This window comes from Delphinapterus leucas, chromosome 1, assembly GCF_059928025.1.
Source record: "Delphinapterus leucas isolate spDelLeu-1000000601 "Yukka" chromosome 1, BTC_Dleu_Yukka2, whole genome shotgun sequence".
Classification (NCBI taxonomy): Eukaryota; Metazoa; Chordata; class Mammalia; order Artiodactyla; family Monodontidae; genus Delphinapterus; species Delphinapterus leucas.
The window spans coordinates 135,383,862-135,403,757 of NC_143129.1; the positions used below are offsets into that span (position 1 = coordinate 135,383,862).

General features: G+C 37.9%; 1 long non-coding RNA gene across 1 annotated transcript in view; it reads right to left on the reverse strand.

Annotated features, from left to right (window-relative positions):
- Positions 1–3,258: 3,258 nt before the first annotated feature.
- Positions 3,259–19,896, reverse strand: part of LOC149750736 (uncharacterized) — a 121,280-nt gene continuing 104,642 nt past the window's right edge. The window contains exons 2-3 of the long non-coding RNA XR_016395087.1: positions 14,838–14,919; positions 3,259–7,246 (exon numbers count right to left, since the gene is read on the reverse strand). This is a non-coding gene — a long non-coding RNA (uncharacterized LOC149750736). The remainder of the gene's footprint in view (positions 7,247–14,837; positions 14,920–19,896) is intronic.

Consider the following 19,896-nt stretch of genomic DNA (forward strand, 5'->3'; position numbering starts at 1 on the left):
CTACCAGCAGATTCAGGTAAAAGTACTACCAAATGGAAAGTCTCAGATACAGAAAGGAATTACCAGCAAAGATTTCTATATTTTTGTAGGTAAATCTAAACAAATACTGACTGTATAAAGTAATAATGTCTATTTTGTCAAATTAAAAAATACAAACCAAATACTGGACAACAACAGCATATAATTTGAGAAGTTTGATTAGATATGAAGCACTAGTGTCTTTGTTTTGGGAAAGAAATAGAAAGATATTGATTAACATTTGACTTTTGAAAGTATGCATGTTAAAATACCTGGAGTAACTACTAAAAGAATGGAAATGGAAAATATAACCTTAAAACTCATAGAAGACAAAAGAAAAAAGGCGAGGAGGGGGAAATAAGCTAGCAAGAGGTTAATCTCAGTATAAGAGGCATTTACATTTTTTAAAAAGATATTTCAAATAAAGCCCAGGTCCTTATGAGGAATTCTCTGCTGTCATTTCTTCAGATCTCCATTTCTTCATCTTCCTATATTCATCAGCAGTGTCTGAAAGAGAAGATGACTCAGGCAGGACACCAGAGGAGGCAGGATTCTGGTGCAAAGGAGCAGGCATTAAAAGGACCAACCAAAGAAAGAATGAAGTAATGCCATTTGCAGCAACATGGATGGACCTAGAGACTGTCATAATGAGTGAAGTAAGTCAGACAGAGAAAGACAAATATCATATGATATCGCTTACATGTGGAATCTAAAACAATGGTACAAATGAACTTATTTACAAAACAGAAATAGAGTCACAGATGTAGAAAACAAACTTATGGTTACCAAGAGGAAAAGGAGAGGGGAGGGATAAATTAGGAGATTGGGATTGACATATACACACTACTATACATAAAACAGATAACTAATAAGGACCTACTGTATAGCACAGGGAACTCTACTCAATACTCTGTAATGACCTATAGGGGAAAAGAATCTTAAAAAGAGCGGATGTATGTATATGTATAACTGATTCACTTTGCTGTACAGCAGAAACTAACAGCATTGTAAATCAACTGTACTCCAATAAAAATTAATAAAAATACAAAAAGGAACAAGGAACTATGGAAGGTCTAAGGGAGGGAGGCTGAGGGAAGGGATGCAGGGAGAAGGTCTATTCTGACTGATGGGTTGGCCACGTGCTGTGATCTAAGAACATATAGGTGTGACCAGCAGTTCAAAGACATGGGACAAAGAGGTTTCCTGATATTGAGACTGAGTGTTTTAAGGGAGTCTGGGATCTATGGCAGTGAAGGAATCAAGTCAATGCCAAAAATAGCTACCTAAGCCATTGAACAAGATAAATCCTAGGCACCGAGGAGAATCCAGGTCTGCAGGGAGGTGGCATGGGGTAGGTAGTTTTCTCTTTTATGTTTCCATTTAACACTTCTTTGCTGAGAGAGAGCCTAGTCTGTGTACAACCCCACACAAACACGACATCCCCATGATCATTTGACAGCCTCTGCTCTCTTGAGGTGAGAAGATTCAAGTACATAAAAGATAGAAGACAGGATAGTGAAGAAAAGGGTGTTTATAGGAAAGGAAGTGGAGATGGAAGAATTTGTGGAATGGGTACTTGGGATGGACACAAGCATTGAGTGTGAGTCGCAGGTGGAGCGGATCGGCTACAAGTGTGCAAAGCTGACCACTGATGTTAGCATCATAATGGATATTTTTTTAGTTGTGCTCTAGCAAGTTTAGTGTCAACAACTGTAAAGATGCATTAAATACACACACACACACACACACACACACAAACACACACACATTACAAAGACACAGTTCTTTGTGGGGTCATGGAACTTCTTACTTTTGCAATAACAATGCAGTGGACATTTGTCATTCTTTTTGGCCTCCTAGTGTCACCTCCTTCTGATGTTTGGGAATTTCTTACATTATAAGTTATAGCCCATATGTCCCATAGACATTAAGATAGCAGACATTTTTTCCCCAGCCTCAATTGTAGCTAGGGCCTTGGTCACATGGCCTAGGCTCTGCCAAACAGATTATTGAATTGAAGGCTGATAATGTGAATAAGTGCTGTCTGCCCAGGATCCATTCAGGCAGCAGCAGTGGCCCCGGTGTAGTGGGAGTGGCCATGGCAGTGCGGGCAGGGTCTAGGGATGCTAACTGGGCAGTGGAGTCTATGGAGGGAGTAATGATGATGTGGTGGAGGCAGTCATGCAGCAGGTACAGCTTTCTGGAGGCAGCAGGGACACTGGTTCTAGTAGCCCTAGTGCCTAGTGTCTAGTGATGCTGGCATTGGGTGGCATTGCCAGCTGTGGCATTGGGTGCCCAGAGGTAGAAGCAGTTTTGCACTGTGACTTGGGCATTGTACTTGGCATTGTAACCTCCAGACCTGGTTCTCTGGTTTTCTGGAAGACACTGAAAGCTATTCAATATCTTTTTCTGCTTAAATAAGTTTCTGTTGTTTACAAGTTATAATCCTGCCTGATACATAGAGCAAGGTCTGTGTCTTAAAAAAATGTGAGTGTAATTCCACAAGATACCACTCCTGTGTGCCAAGCCAATAATGCCTCTGAGTTAGTTTTTTACTCATTCACTGAATATTTATTGGCCTCTACTTTGTGCCAGACATTGTGGCAGACACTCTGGATATACAACAGTGACCAGCATAGATACTGTCCTTGTCATTATGGAGTTTACAGCTTAGCAGAAAATACAGATATTATATAAATAACGAAAAGCTAGTGACGGAGTTCTATAAAATGGTAACTTGCAGTTATGTGCTATGGGAAGCCTGACAAATAGGGAAGCTTAACCTAGTTTCGGGTCCCAGGAAAAGCAGACAGGGAGACATGAATGATTTGTAGGAGTTAGCAAGGTAAAGGAAAGTAGAGTGAGAGAAGGCATTTCAGATCTGGGAACAAAGTTTTTGAAGACCCAGAGGTGAGAAACGCAGTGGGGATTTTGAGAATCTAAAAGAACTCTTGTATAACTAGAGGAGAGAAAGTGAAGTATGGGGAAAACTGAAAGAAGACATTGAAGAAATTAGTGAAAGTTTATGAAGGGCTTTATAAGCCATGAAAATTAGATTTCTAGATCCTTCATCCATTGCATAATTGCCATAATTTGTATTCATTTGCCCCAGAGAAAAGAGGACAAAAAGGAGCCCAAAGAAAATTTAGAAGTCAACTGAGTTTCTAAATAGATTATTTTGTATTATGGGTTGAATTTCGTCTCCCTCCCCCACCATCCCCCTCCTCCGCCAAGTTCATATATTAACGTCCTAACCCCCAGTACATCAGAATGTGACTATATTTAGAGATAGCACCTTTAAAGAGAATTCGGCTAAAATGAGGTCATATGGGTGGGCCTTAATCCAATATGACTAGTGTTTTTATAAGGAGAGGAGATTGGGACATAGATAACACACAGACAAAGGGAGGCCATGTGAGGACACAGCAAGAAGGTGGCTGTCTGCAAACCAAGGAGAGAGGCTTCAGGAAAAGCCAACCTTGCCAACACCTTGATCTTGGACTTCTAGCATTCAGAACTGTGAGAAAATAAACTCTTGTTATTTAAGTCACCCAGTCTGTGGTATTTGTTAGGGCAGCCCTAACTAAAATTAACACATTTTGAAACCTAAACAGAGATAATAGTCTTGAAAGTCAGAGCTTTTGATTTGTAAGATCTGGGATTCTTTAAAGAGAAAAGATTTTCCACATGCTCAGAGCCCGATTTTAAAACTCCAGAGACAAATGGTCTAAGAGTTGGTACGTAAATTTAATACCATAAATAAAGAAGTTGGATTTTTAAAGGTAATAATAATTATCTCTAAGACAAAATAAATGTGTAGGAGGCAGTATAGAATAAACAGGAAATAGACATCAGAAACTGTCTCACAGAAGGGATCCTGTGCTCCTATTCTGCTCTGGGCCAGTGGAAACACCAGAGATATTTGATAGTAGCTCAAAAAACAGGGAACCTAGTCTTCATCTCCTAGCATGTGGTTCGGAAGAGTCAGGCTAAGCACTAGAGTAGCAGTGGCCGATTGAAGCAACTCTGCAGATGGGTCTAAGGGCAATTTCATAAGCACACAGTGTGAAACATGGAACCAGCTCTTTGATGATGAAAGGGGTGTGGATCTTTCTAAAAGAGGCCAGTAGACTCAAAGGAGCCTTGAGATTGGGATAAGGAGTACAAGGACCTGTCAGGTGGAGGCCATGGTAAGACAAGGGTAATCTTACCAGATGCAGGTGGACATAAAGGACCAAAAAATGCTGGGGAAGAGATGCACCTTATCAGACACCAGCAGAAGACAAAGGATGACTATGGACCAGAAACCTCCCCATATTAGAGCAACCAGACAAATGTAAGGCCTTCCAAACAGATAGAAAAAACAGGGATAAAACAGAAAAACAACACTGAATTTGACTGAGAAAAAAAAATAATTTGATTCAGAGTAATAAATTACATTGAGATATGTAAAATAAAGGAAGGGGACTTCCCTGGTGGTCCAGTGGTAAAGAATCCACCTTACAATGCAGGGGACGCGTGTTCAATCCCTGGTCAGGGAACTAAGATTTCACGTGCCTCAGGGTAACTGAGCCTGTGAGCCACAACTACTGAGTTCGTGGGCCTCAACTAGAGCCCACATACTGCAAACTACAGAGCCCTCGTGCCCTGGAGCCTGCACGCCACAACTAGAGAAGAGAAAACCTGCACGTCACAACTAGAAAGAAGCAGGCGCACCACAACGAAGAGCCCATGTGCTGCAACTAAGACCCAATGCAGCCAAAAATAAAATAATAAATACATCTTTTTTTAAAAAAATAAAATGAAATAAAATAAAATAAAGGAAGTTTGCACAGACTACAACCACTTATTCTAAGGACCTGTCTTAAGGGGGTGACTTCAACTCCACATAGTTCTTCTTCCATAGAGCCAATTAAATGACAGCAATAGCTCTTTGCCATGCAGGAAGAACATGGTATATATTAAGTAGCCCTAGAAAGGTTTGAGAGACTGATTTGGTTGGATTAAACCATTATGTGTTACAAATACCTTGTGTTTAGAAGGACAGAGACTAAAAATATTGATGCAATAGCCTTGAAAGGTCTCGGTAGCCCTGAATTCACATTTCAAGTTTTTTCCACGTGGATATCTGATTGCAAAACAATCTGATTGTAGAAAGTTTTTCTGTGAGTTTACCTCTTATTGATTCCTAGAACACAATATCCCAGAAACATAGAACTACACTGGGGAATCCAGAAACAAAAATCTCTTCAAAGCATTGAAAACTTCCAGTGTGATACAAACTCAGAACTAAAAAAGGTGAGGAGGTATTTAGACATTGTGATGAGTTGTTAAGATTGGAATTTGCCAAATTTTGCAAAGCAAGTTCAGTAAGTTGCTGATTTGTAGCAAATACTAGAAAAAAATTCCATATTAATAGTTTTTCAGTGATTTCTCAGAAGTCTCATTTTGGGATTACAGAATTGGCATGATTTTGTTTAAAATATTATGAAGGTTTAAGCTCTACTTCTGTTGTTTTCTTTAGCACCAAAGGTACATTTCAGGCTTTCAAGTAAATTTGAATCCAGAAAAAGACACCCCTTTCTTCGGACAGACATAACTCTGCATTAGGGTGCAGGGCTCAGATCTCTCTACTGGGTTTATCGGTATGGCCAACAACGTATACAACTTTCCATCATGACTGTGTTTGGGGGAATTTTGTTGTTTTTTTTTGTGTGTGTGGTTTTGTAAACTAATGAGATGAAGACGTCAGACACTGATTCCTAATGGTGTGAATCACTTTCATCCTAGGAGGCTTGAGATAGACAGTCCCCAATGATTCCCAGTTCCTGGTATTCATGTGTTTATGTAGTCCCTTCTTGCACTGAATAGGGCTGACTTTGTGACCAATAGAATATCACAGGAATAACAGACTTCTAAGCCTAGGCCATAAAAGACATTGCAACTTCTTTTTTGCTCTCCTGGATCACTTGTTCACTCTGAGGGAAATGACTTGTCATGTCATGAAGCCTCTCAAGAAGCCCCAAAAAGGGCTCCTACCAAGAGCCGTGTGAGTCATCTGAAAGCAGATCCTCTATCCCCAGTCAGGTCTCCAGATGGTTTCAGCCATGACCAACATTTTGATACACCCTCATGAGAGTTCCTAAGCCAGAGCCACCCACTTAAGCCACTTCCCAAAGGCTTGACCCACAGAAGATATGTGATTGATATATGTTTATTGTAAGCTGCTAAGTTTTGGAATAATTTATTGCACAGTAATAGATAAATAATACAGTGTTCGTACTATCTTATCTTTTACCTTTAGTGAAAGCCTGAGACATACACAAGCTTTGTGCTTGTGGTACTTTGGAGCAGCTGAGGAATTACAGTCATTTACAGTGTGGGTTGAAGTGGGCTTGTGAGAGAATGACAAAGGCAGTAATGGAGAATGTCAGATGTGGTTAATAGTGGGAAAGAGGGCTGTAGTACATATTGACAGGGAAATCATGAACCCCTTGAAAAATTCAGGTTAAGGAGAACTTTGCTTTTTATATAGAATGGGGACTTTTGCATCTTATTTAGATTTTTTTTTTTTTTTTTGCAATACGTGGGCCTCTCACTGTTGTGGCCTCTCCTGTTGCGGAGCACAGGCTCTGGATGCGCAGGCTCAGCGGCCATGGCTCACGTGCCCAGCCACTCTGCGGCATGTGGGACCATCCCAGACCGGGGCACGAATCTGTGTTCCCTACATCGGCTGGTGGACTCTCAACCACTGCACCACCAGGGAAGCCCTATTTAGATTTTTAAGAGTACTGAAATTATTCTTTTTGTAAAAGAGAATAAATCAGTAATTTTTGGTATGTAAGAATTAACTCCAAAACTTAGTAGCTTAAAACAAAAACGACTTATTGTGTCTCATAAGTCTGTGATTGACTAGGATGTTCTACTATTTCTGCTTGGGCTCACTCATGCAGCTGTAGTCATCTGGCAATTCAGGTGGGATGAATTGGTCTAACATGGCCTCACTCACACGCCAAGGGCCTCATCTAGGATGGTTGGAACAGCTGGGATTGCTGGGACTGTATCTTCATGTGGTCTTACATCTTGGACTTCTTTGCAGCATGCTTGTCTCAGGGTTCCAAGAGGATAAGCATGGAAATCTCAGTATATTGCTTCTGTTGAGTCCCATTGGTCAATACCAGCCACAAGTCAAGCTCAGGTACCAGGGGTGGGAGATAGACTCCATTTCCTGATGAGAAGACCAGCAAAGAATTTTAATCCATTCCAGTGATGATCGCTTCTTGAAAATTCAAGCAATACAGAGGAGTGAAAGAAGAAAGATATATATCACCTAAAATTTCACCATCCATAAATAAGTAATGTTAACAGTTGTTGAACACCATTAAAAATATGTCTATATGTAAGATGATGGATGGATGGATGGAATGATGGATGGCTGAATGGTGGATAGCCAGAAGGAAATAATCTCTAAGAGGTGAGAATCATTTATTTTTATACTTACATGTTAACTTTAGACAAGATAGATTGACTACTTGTTAAGAAAGATGAGGAAATCAGCTTTCTTATAATTCTTCTCACCTCTCCTCCTTTACTTACAGACTTATTTTGATTTGGTCAGTGTCTATAAATTTATTTATTTATTTTGTAGTCATAATCCTTTTGTTTGTTTAAACACAGCTCTACATTTAAATGGATGCAATGATCACAGGTGCTCCTTTTACTGTGGCTCCTTAATTTTGGCAGGTTGTTGAATACTGTGCTATATTCCCTGAGGACTTTCATGTCTTAGAATGTCTGTCATTTGCATTTATCTTTGAATCATCATTTGAATGAGTGTAATATTTTTCTTCCCCTCAGAACATCAGAGACACTGTTCCATTGTCTTCTGGCATTCAGTGTTTTTAACAGTGAATGAGGATAATAGCCTGATTTATTTTCCTCACTTTTTTTTTTTTGTCTAGGATCCCAGAGAATTCTAGAATTTTAATGATTTCCCTAGAAAATATTTTTACATAACTTGTTTTTTTCAGTTTCTTGGAATTTACTCTGTAAATTTAGTTCTTCCTTTAGATCAAGAAACATTTCTTGCACTATATTCCTGCATATTTTAATGCTTTATTTGATTGGTTCTATCATTATGATCCTAGTTATTCTTATGTTGGATCTTCTTTATCTTCCACACCTATCATCTTCTTCTAGTTACCTTAATCTCTTTGCCTTTTTCTTTTGCATTCATGTTGATTATCTGAAGCTTTTTACTATTACATTAATTTTCTTTTTACTGTTTCTACTGTTGGGTCTATAAGGGTTGCTTTGATTTCCTAATCTGTTTACTTATCTTTGCATTCTCTCCATTCATTTTTTCTTATTGTATATTATATTGCCATTGATCTCTTCCTTTACTGAATTAAGAGCTTTATTAAATCCTTTACTGGCCTAAAGTGCTCATAGGACATATATATATTGTTTGTGTTATGTGTTTTTATGAATGCTACATTATTTTTTCTTTCACATGATATATTCTTTTCTTCTTACTTTAATCTATTTTTTTTTTGTAACATCCTATGTTGATATATTTACCATGCCCTTTCTTTCCATTTGTCATGTGTCACCCTTTCCATCTTCTCTGATGTCAGTTTGCTTTCATTTCTCTGAGCTATAGTTTGAGAACTAAGTGTTGCTTTCCATCCACTTTGCTAAGGCCTAAGGACTCAGGAGATCAGGAGTACTAGATTTTAGTGGAGACTAAAGCCTCTCTGTGGGATCTAAGCTCTCCTTTTTTCTGGAATCCCATTAATTATTCTGTAATAGGGCCCCCTTTTCTCTGCCAGAGATGTATCTCACTTCAGTGTCCTTTGGCTCAATTCCCCAAAGATAGCACAGTTTCTAAAAGATAAAATCCTGATGGAGTTGCCTAACCCATTAAAGACCCAATGTCATATTAAGATGGTGAAAATAGAATAGTATAAACCCTTGTTTTGGGAAGGAAAATGTTAAATCAGAAATAAAATGTCTCTCTTCAAGAATAAAATCAGCTTTAACTGAAGGAAAGCTCTGTAGCAAATCTCTTATATGAAAAATACTTGTCAAAGTACTATGCTATGAAATGTCCTTGCTGCACTGATAAGAAAGCTCAAAAATATAGAATATTTAACATCCAAGTTGCTAAACAAAACAACTCAAATGCTGACTAGTCAGATCAAGGTAAAGCTCTAAGTAAGATTAAAATTGACTGTGTCTCTACTTTCATCACAAGTAAAAAAGACTCTCCATTGATTTTCTTGATATTCAATATAAAGTGATAAGGACTTTTTGTTGACAAGTTATTTTTCCATTGATTTTCTCATTACTCATCTGACATGTAACCCTTTAGTCTCAATGTTTGAATAGGCTTTAATATTTTAAGAATGTTTTAATAACTGCATGAAGTCATAAAATATGGCTGGTGAAAAAGGTAATGATTGTTCACAAATATACATATTATTAATAATTTCAGTTGTAAATAAACTTGTAATGAATTCACCATACTTTTCTTCCCTTTCTCTTTTTTTGGTAGCTCTCACAGTCTTTGTTTTCAAGCACTATAATAATCATAGAATATTTTCTTTTGTTGAGACATAATTTACTCAGCTGATTCTCTTGGAGTAGTGGTTTATAACAAGCTTGTTAAAAGTGTTTTTGACAATTTCTAAACCTAACCCTAACATGAAGCCTAGATGGATTCAAACAGATGTAGTGTTTGAAAAGAGAAAGAATGTCACATAAAAGATAACTATGGGGACTTCCCTGGTGGTCCAGTAGTTAAGACTTCGCCTTCCAATGCAGGGGGTGTGGGTTTGATCCCTGGTCAGGGAGCCAAGATCCCAGATGCCCCGGGGCCAAAAAACCAAAACATAAAGCAGAAGCAATATTGTAACAAATTCAATAAAGACTTTAAAAATGGTCCACATCAAAAAAAAATTAAAAAAAAAGATAACTTTGATTTTTCTACAGTTATCAGTCAGAACCTATTATTTGAAAAAAAGAAATACATAGATGGTATTGGTTAAGGAATAGCTAATTTTTTGTCAACAAATAAGCTCACCTATGCTTGAGATAATTGAGCCATGTAAAATTTGTTCTTCTCTCATAAAATGTGTGGGTATTCTCATAGAAATGGATTTTTAATCAGATTAAATTGTGTCTGAACAGGTACAGTCAATGTGTGAATTCCCTACCCCCACCCCTTTTTCTTCCGATAATGGAAATTTGGTATCAGTCACCCAGAGTCTGTGTTCCTGCTAGGCAGTTATGAGTGGTATGATCTTGGACAAGCTACTTACCTCTTTTGAGTGTTGGTGTCCTCTATTGTAAAATGGGATGCAGTGTGAAATAAAAGGGAAAAATATATAATAAAAATGCTAGAAATAATTTGTAATATGTGATTACTAATACTACCAAGTTTTTTATTTCTAGCGTACTTTGAAGATATGGGTAATGATTAGAATTTGTCAAGGCTGGGACCTGCACAAATAAATAAGACATGGGCCCTGCTTCAGTAAGCATACCATTTGATAGGAGAGGGAACAGTGATGACTAACAGGTAAGAGAACATATGACTGTCAACTATAGATATGTCAAACTTGTCTACCTGAATCAATGGCCTTCTACCTTTGACTAAAATGTCTGCCTAAATAATAAGGATTCTCTTTTCTATGAATAATTTACATAATGATAAAAGATTGCTAGACGTGAGAGAATGGTAATAGAAGAGGGTGAGTACAAAGAACAAATATGGAGAGCCTAGTGTGTGGTAGAAAAAGCCAAATTATTGACATCAACTGAATGAATCTTGACTTCACTCTTTGCAGAGCATATATGTGAGACTTTGGGCAAATGAAATTCTCTTTGGCCCTCAGCTTTCTAAAATAAAAAGCACTCAAGCTTTTATTAATGCTTATTACGTGCCAAGCACAGTGATAAGGGTTTTCCATACATTAAAAAAAAATCCTCACAGCTGCTCTATTTGGAAAGTATTATTATTTTCTTTATTTTACAATTGAGAAAACTGAGGCTCAGGAAGTTTAAGTAACCTGCCTGAGATCACATAGCCACTAAATAGTTTCACTGCTATTTTCATGGAAGCGGCATGACTCCAGAATCTGTGCTTCTAATCCAAATAATGTAAACTTAAAAATTTCTTTCCCTCTAAATTTCATGTTTATGAATAAGCTTAAAATGCAATTGGCTCAAGAATTTTAAAAGCAAAACTATTGGGAAAGTTTTGTTGACTAAATTTAGGTCAACAACAGTTGGATCTGAACAGTGGAATGTTCCAATCAGAGCTCCCTCTCCTGGTTTCTGTCCTCTCTAAACTTGAAACCACATTATTATTATTTTTTTATTGAGTATTTATTTTGCCAGCCAGATACCGCATTAACAGTTTTACAGGTTTATGTTTTCTCATTTAATTCTAACAAAAGTTTTATAAAGGAGATCTTATGCCCCCCACCCCCCAACAGTATGGCAAGGAAACAGAATGTCTAGAGATGAAAGTGTTTCACCTAAAGTTACAGTGGTAAGAAGTGAATACAACTCATCCTCATTTCTGTGTGCTTGCACAGCATGTGCTTTTAACCACGACTGCATTTTATTCAGATCTGTTACCAATGTAGTCCACACACTATGTATCGGTTACATTTATGCATAAACACAGGTAGGACATATTGAAAGAAAGATCTGTGTAAATTTTGAAATCATTCCCATTATTCTATAGTGGCGCCTCATATATTAGTGATAGATACATACTGAATCTCTAAATTTCTTTCTATCATTGGGGATGTTTTCAAAGAGTTCAGGGAATAATTACAACAGCAAGATACATACAATATGGAGCAAAAATTCAGATACTTGATGACTAGGAAATAACTCAAATCTCCCGAGAATATGCCATCCATTTTCTTATAAGCAACAATTCACAGTGTAGCAAAATTATGAAAAAAGTGCTCATAATGTTTAAAGTGAAGAGATTCCTGGAGAAACAAGGCATGTATTTAGAATATCTATTCTAAAACATATTTAAGTTTTGTTTTGTCCTGCATATATTACTCTTTTTGGGAAAAAGAAAAGAAGCCATAGAGGATCACAGGGAAGAGAGAACAATGGGTGGGTGAGGGAAGCTTATGGGTGAGCAAGGGGAAAGTGGAAAAATACATTTTACATTCAAAGTCTGTTGAAACCACATTATTGCCAGGATGGGATCTCAGCATGGGGAACTTTGCCTTCAGGTACTTTAAACAATGAGATGTGGTAATTACGCTCACCTGTATTCTCCTAGGCACTAAATTACTCCCATAAGAAAAATGTACTTTCTTTTTAAGGTTATTGAATAACTCACTAGTTCCCTGGCACAAAAACTTACTGACTGATACCCAGGTGACTTTCTAGTCACATCTGATTATTTTGCTCACAATTAATAAAATGTTTCTTCCTAGACAGTATTTTGATAATCTGCAGAAGAGTCCCATTGAGGAAGTATTGTTAATATTGTCCTTATTTTCAAATGAGGGAACTGAGGCCCAGGGTAGCTGAGTAGCAAAGATGACTAAAGACAACTCATCCCCAAGGAAATTTACATTTCATGAAAATATTTAAGTATTGTCACCAGACTTTCAGTCAAGGTAACTGCTTTATCTCACTCCTTCTACCATGAGCCCTCACTACTGCTGGCTGTATTCAGTGGTATTAGAAGTATAGCTATATCTGTGACATCCTATCTGATAGCTTTTCCATAAATGTGAAGGGAGTGTGTAAGTGATGAAAACTCCCACATACACCTACAGACAAAACAACAACAACAAAAAGGACATTTAGGTGAGGAAGTAGGGAAATTGAGTTAAGAATTTAATGAGGAAAAAAAATTCAAACTATTCAACTCCCTGTAGGCCAAATAGAACAGGCAATGGGTTAAACTATTTTCACTTTCAATTGGTTGTTTGGACTTTTTATAGATAGCTAAAGTCTCATGAAAACATAAAATGAGTTTATTGCACTTTTTTTAAGTCTATCAGACTTCCTTCATGCTCTAGGCACATGCTAATGGTTGGGATAAGACTGATTTTGAATGGAGTTCCTGCTAAACGAATGAATGGTGGAGACTGGAATGTTACATGAAAGACAGCCAACTCTTCTGGAAAACCGCACAGCAATACACAAAGCCACAATGGTAAAAATTGCCTGCATCTGGGAGGAAGGTACAAACTAGTATGTTGTAGGGAAATGAAGGGGGCTGAAGAAAGGGAGGAGGGTCAGAGATTAAAAGAACTCAAAGGATGGAGACAGAACACTTAAAGAAACCAAAGAAAAAATAAAAGCAAATTCTAAACAGCTCCCCTTACAAATGACTTTCATATGCATGGTAAGAAGTGAACTGAAAGAAAACAAATACCAAGAGATATAATAGACACATTATGTAACAAGGATTACTAAGGAGAGGCTAAAACCAGAAACAGATTCGGAATAATTTGGAGATGGAAAGTTTATATAAGAGATAGACACAACAGGCGAGGGGGAATTATGCCAACATGGGTCAAGGAGGATATTGTGTCTGAAGGGGGAAAGAATGTCACATAATAAATAAGTTGGCAGTGGGACGAAATATATTTGGATGGAAATAAAAGATAAAAGGAATATAGAGCTAATCATAGGCAATTATGGTAGACCATCTGGGTCAGATAAAAAGGCAGCTCAGAATGTTTATGTAGATAAGGATGCCCAAGGAAAACAGAGTATGGTCTGGGATGGCTGTACTAGAATTGTATTACAGCAGAGTGATGTTCTGGTTACATCCCCGGGGAAGACAATGGATTCGATTAGAACCCAGTTTTTGCATATCATTTGGAAGCCAGAAACCTAGAAAATAGCTAATAGACAAGGATCCAGAACAATTTGGGGCAAGCTATCACCTGACGGACATCTATTCCTTCATTTGTAATGTTCGTGGTGTCTGTGAAGACTTGGTGATCTCACCCTTCCTGTCACCACACCACCCTGGTGACCTGCTATAATTTGACACTGTCTTTGTGAACCCTCTGCCCCCATGAATCTCCTCACAGACTTCCTGCTGTGGCTACAATTGCCCCTAAGCCATTCAAGTCCAGCTCCTAAATTCATGCAGCTGGGTGCCCTGATAAAAATGTAACTGGCCAAAAAAAAAAAAAAATGTAACTGGCCTATCCCAGTAGCCTCTGACCATTTACCTGGTCAGAGAGGGCTTTGCCCTGGGGGTTGTAGCCAGGCAGCCTTGGAGAACGGGAACACAGAAAAAGAGCCAACAGCTGGGATTCCGGCCCATACGCTTGAACCCTCTAATTGCAGTAACAACAGCATCAAAGAGACTGTGTTGCTTTGTGTGCAGTGATAACCCTGTTGACTTCCTGATAACATGGCTAGAATTTTGAGGACTTTAACAGCAGGGCTGAGAGATTTTCACTTCTGAGAGATTTTCACTTCGTCATTTAACCTTCTCTTCTAGGCTCCAAGGCCTCTTCTCTGACAGCACATATCATGCTGTATTATAAGTGAATAGAGCTGCTTCCCACAATAGACTTGAATTCCCCAAGGTCAGAGACTGAATCTCTCATCCCCCACTTGCCAGAGATTAGCAACCTGTCTAGTAATTCTGGATGCTCAGTTATCATGCAGAATGAATGGAATAATAAGGAGTGACTCAAAGGAATTAATTCGTAAGTAAAAGATTTTAGGCAGTTACAGCGGCAGTAGGGAGATAATTTGCCAAAGGGCTGGTTGGGTGGGAGAGGATAAGAAGGAATGGTACCTACCTGATGTCCTTAAGTTTGTTCCTCAACTTGGAATTCTCTCCTCTGCTCACATGAAGGCCAGCCTTGGGCATCCCTTTCTGATCTAAGAATTAAAAGTTCAGTTTTGAAAAGCTCAGTGATCCTAACGTAGATGCTCCATATGTATTTTTCTCATCACTTCCACATGAATGTCAAGTTACTTATAAATCAACTCCTTTGGGTCCCCAGCAACACCCAATGGTCTTGCCTAGAATTCTGTAGAATATTTATGTCTTGTAGAAAATGAGTGTATATTTGCAATGATCTCAGCCTTGTTAACAACATGTTTTAGCCTAGTAGCTCCCAAAAGGTTGTATCAGGGGCACCAAGGGAATTAAAAAAACCAAAAAGAAAAAGAAGCCAGATTCCTGGTTCCAGGCCTGGCCTTACAGAGTCATACTCCCTGTATAAGGGTACAAAAGAATCTGCATTTTCAATCCCCAAGTGTTTATAAAGCACAGTTTGATTTAGGAATTATTGCTTTGACTAAATGCATTTATTAAACAAATAAAAAGCCACTTATTTGGTTTAAAAATATCCCTAGTTAACTTCTGTACCATTTTTAGAAACACCAAAAAAATCACCAGTGATAGGTAGAATTAGTTTTAGTTTAGACCAAGGTGTAATAACCTCTGCTCAGTGGAACCCTTGAAGGAGTAATGAGCCTAATTAGTAACTACAGTTCTTTTAAATGATAATTTTGTCTCTTATGTGGGCAATTACTGAATAAAATTCATTAATATTTAGCTGCATCTTCAGTCATCCTGTATAATGATAATGACCCATTAGTTCATTTTTCAATAGTGCCTATGGGTAGGGAGGAAGTGCATAGGACACTATGCCGAACAAATTACTCTCAATAGTAGTTGTCAATTCTTTATGCTGTCTGCTTAAGGGATCTCTGGATGTGACTGGGCTGTGACTGAGGAAAGCAAGAAATAAAGGGGACAGAGGAGCTGCATCAAGGTTCTAGGATTTTCAGAGAGGAGAAGAATATGGCCAGTTTTGGAGGTGGCTCTGACTGAGACCAATTGCCTGCCATTGAGTGACCTTCATATTTTATGAGTAAATAATTGTAGTACAGAAAGGGGGGCATAAAAAAAAGAAGATTTAAAAATATCCAACTTTAAGGAGCTTTCCGTTTCTTCAGGGGGATAGTTATGTAGCCATAATTTAAGGTAAAATATGGTTGGTGCTATAGCAGAGCTTAAAACCAAACGTATTCCCAAAAGGTGAAATTAGTTTAGAGCCATACAAAAAAGACTAATGACATAGACTTGCTCCACCAGATATTAAAACACATTATGAAATTATAGCAAATCAGTATATGTGGTACAGATGCAAAAATTAGACAGACAGAACAGAAAGAGAAAGCCCAGAAAAAGACTATCATATATCACCATTTAACAATGAAGGAGCTAAAGTAAATCAGTGGTAAAGGGAAAGTTTATTCAACAAATAGTTCTTAAAACATTGCAAAGCAGATTTGGATCAAAAGGCATTAGATCCTTCTCTCATATCACCACTAAGATCAAATTATTAAAAGTGCTAGCAAGGCTGTGGTAAGATGGATACTGTTTTACACAGCTAGTAGGGGTACAAACTAGACCAACCTTTTTGGAAAGCATTTTATAATATGAATTAACAGATTTTAAAATGTTCATAGTATTCTGATTCAGTAATTCTACTTCTAGATAAACATATACACACACAGAGATATAGAAATATTATATATACACTCATCTTTAAGAATAAAACTTCAGTTAAAATTTATTTATAATGCTGGAGAGGGTGTGGAGAAAACAGAACCCTCGTGCACTGTTGGTGGGAATGTAAATTGATATAGCCACTGTGGAAAACAGTATGGAGGTTCCTTAAAAAACTAAAAATAGAACTGCCGTACGACCCAGCAATCCCACTACTGGGCATATACCCTGAGAAAACCTTAATTCAAAAAGAGTCATGTACCACAATGTTCATTGCAGCTCTATTTACAATAGGCAGGACATGGAAGCAACCTAAGTGTCCATCGACAGATGAATGGATAAAGAAGATGTGGTACATATATACAATGGAATATTACTCAGCCATAAAAGGAAACAAAACTGAGTTATTTTAGTGAGGTGGATGGACCTAGAGTCTGTCATACAGTGTGAAGTAAGTCAAAAAGAGAAAAACAAATACCATATGCTAACACATATATATGGAATCTAAAAAAAAAATGTTTTTCATGAACCTAGGGGCAGGACAGGAATAAAGATGCAGACATAGAGAATGGACTTGAGGACACGGGGAGGGGGAAGGGTAAGCTGGGACAAAGTGAGAGAGTAGCACTGACATATATACACTACCAAATGTAAAATAGATAGCTAGTGGGAAGCTGCTGCATAGCACAGGGAGATCAGCTCGGTGCTTTGTGACCACCTAGAGGGGTGGGATAGGGAGGGTAAGAGGGAGACACAAGAGGGAGGAGATATGGGGATATATGTATACATATAGCTGATTCACTTTGTTGTACAGTAGAAACTAACACAACCTTGTAAAGCAATTATACTCCAATAAAGACGTTAAAAAATTTATTTATAAAATGTTCATGACAATGTTTTTATAATAATAATGAAACTGGAAAAATAATGGTTAATTAAGAGATTATTAAGTAAGTTATGTTACAAAATTATGTTACTCTAATGTAATAGAATAGAATGCATTTGTTAAAATACGTTTATTGGAAGTTTTTTTAATTGGTATGGGAACTTGCCTTTCAAATGTTAGAGGAAAAAGTAGGGTGCTATTCATTTCAATTAGATTTAAAACACAGGAAAAGGACTGGAAATATATATTCTGAAATGTTAATTTTTTTATTTGGGGCTAATAAAAGTATGGGTATGCTCCTCCCTGTTAGTGTATTTCCTTTTCAAATTTTCTACAATTGGTATAATTTAGAGTAGATTCTTGACGTGCACAGGGGACATATCCTAAAACAGTTGCTAATCTTTAAAATGCAAAGACCTTCACTTTCTTAGACTTCTTTAGTTTCTCTTTATTGCCATCATTAGCACTATCAGTTGGATTTCTTCTCACAAAGAACGTTTCTGTTATGTCCCCAGAGTTACTATATACTTGATAATGAGAAGAGAACAAAAAAGCCACATTGAGCTCTGGATTCTGGGTGGTCTGCTAGCAGTAATAGCAGCAAGGAGTAAACTCTCCCCTCTGCTTTCTAAAAATCCCCTTCCAAGACACCTAATTAATAACAGTAATAATAATAGGGTTCTTTGATATGGACAATTGACATTCTCTGCCAAGACTTGTTTGACACATAAGGTAACTCAATTGCACCAGTTTTAACTCAGTCTCTTGGTTAACTTTTCAGTCAAATTCAGATTCTTTCTTCTATTCACCCAAGGGTTTATATAAATGGTACTATGGCTTGAATTGTGTCTCCCTCTTCCAAATCATATGCTGAAGTCCTACCATCCAATACCTCAAAAGGTAATTTGGTTCTTTACAGAGGTAATCAAGTTAAAATGGTCATTAGGGTGGGCCCTAATCCAATGTGAATGGTGTCCTTATAAAAATTGTAAATTTGGAGATAGACATGTATGCAGAGAGAATACCATGTGAAGGTGAACGCAGAGGTATGGGGTGATGCTTCCAAAAGCCAACGAATGCCAAAGATTGCCAGTAAATCACCAGAAGGCAGGGAGGGAACACAGCTTCTGGAAGGAACCAACCATGCCAACATCGTGATCTAAGATATCTAGCTTCCCAAACTGTGAGACAAGAAATTTCTCTTGTTTAAGCCATTCAATTTGTGATACTTTGTTTTCAGCCCTAGCAAACTAATATATAGAGCATTGGGAGAGGGGCATCTGGGGTCATATGACATTGCTGGACCCCTCTGAGATCTAGGTTTCTTGTCTGGCCTTTGAATGTTGTCCTCTCTTGCATGTCCACTGTTACTGGTCTATGAGGTCCCGCCAGGTTCCTTCAATCTGGATGATCCACATATAACCTACTGACTGGGTCACCAGTGGTGTCTAGGAAGCCCCTTTCCTCCTCTAGTCCTCTCTGCCTCTTAGGACATGGGACAATTTGGCTGCACATTGTACCACTTAGGAGTACCCTGGAATCTCTGAGAATGTCTACATCCACCCTATAGCCATTGCATGCTGGCTCAGGAACTTCTCCAAGAGGCTTGAGGCCTCTTTAGGGAGGTGAGGTACAAGCCCCCTGCTCTGATATCTCCCCAGACTTATCTGTGGTTGGTGACACAGACACTGTAAGATTGATCCTCCAAAGGATAAGGGACCAGAGCCCTCTCTCACCACTAAGCTCACTTCTGTCCCCCTACTTCTGCCTCCCAGCAGCACCTCCAATCCCTAGCCCAGAAAGCATTCTTATATCCTGTCTATGATCTTATGTCACCACACAATCTATCCATCTCTCGATTTATAATATAAACTATATCATCTGAATTCTTCAAGTTTACTTTTGATATTTTGGAACTCAAAGTCAAGATTTTAACTCTTTGTTCTTGCTCAGACAATAAATTTAGTCTAAAGGTAGAGTTTTATAGTGGAAGTTCTGGAGGATGAAAAAAAATTACTGAGAGGACAAAAACCTGAGTCAATATATCAAGATATCATCTCGATATATGTAGTGGTTGACAATGACTTATTGAAGAATTACTCATTTTGTTGGTGTGAAAAAGATGGGCATGATTTCAACACATTATTTAAAACCCATCACAGTCACATTTTCTCTGCTTACTCTAACTTATTTTTCTTCATAGGATTTATTGCTGCCTGAAACTGTATTGTCTCTTGATTGTCTCTCTCTCCTAATAAAGTGTAATATATTATAAGAACCATCCTCCAGTGCCTATAATAATGCATGCCATATAAGTCCTCAATAAATGGATATTTAATGGATGAATAAGTGTGCAATGAAAGATAAGATATATTCAAAGGGCAAGAAACATTATAAATAAAGACAGATAAATAAAACCATGGAAAGACTGGTTTAGTTAGAACTGAAA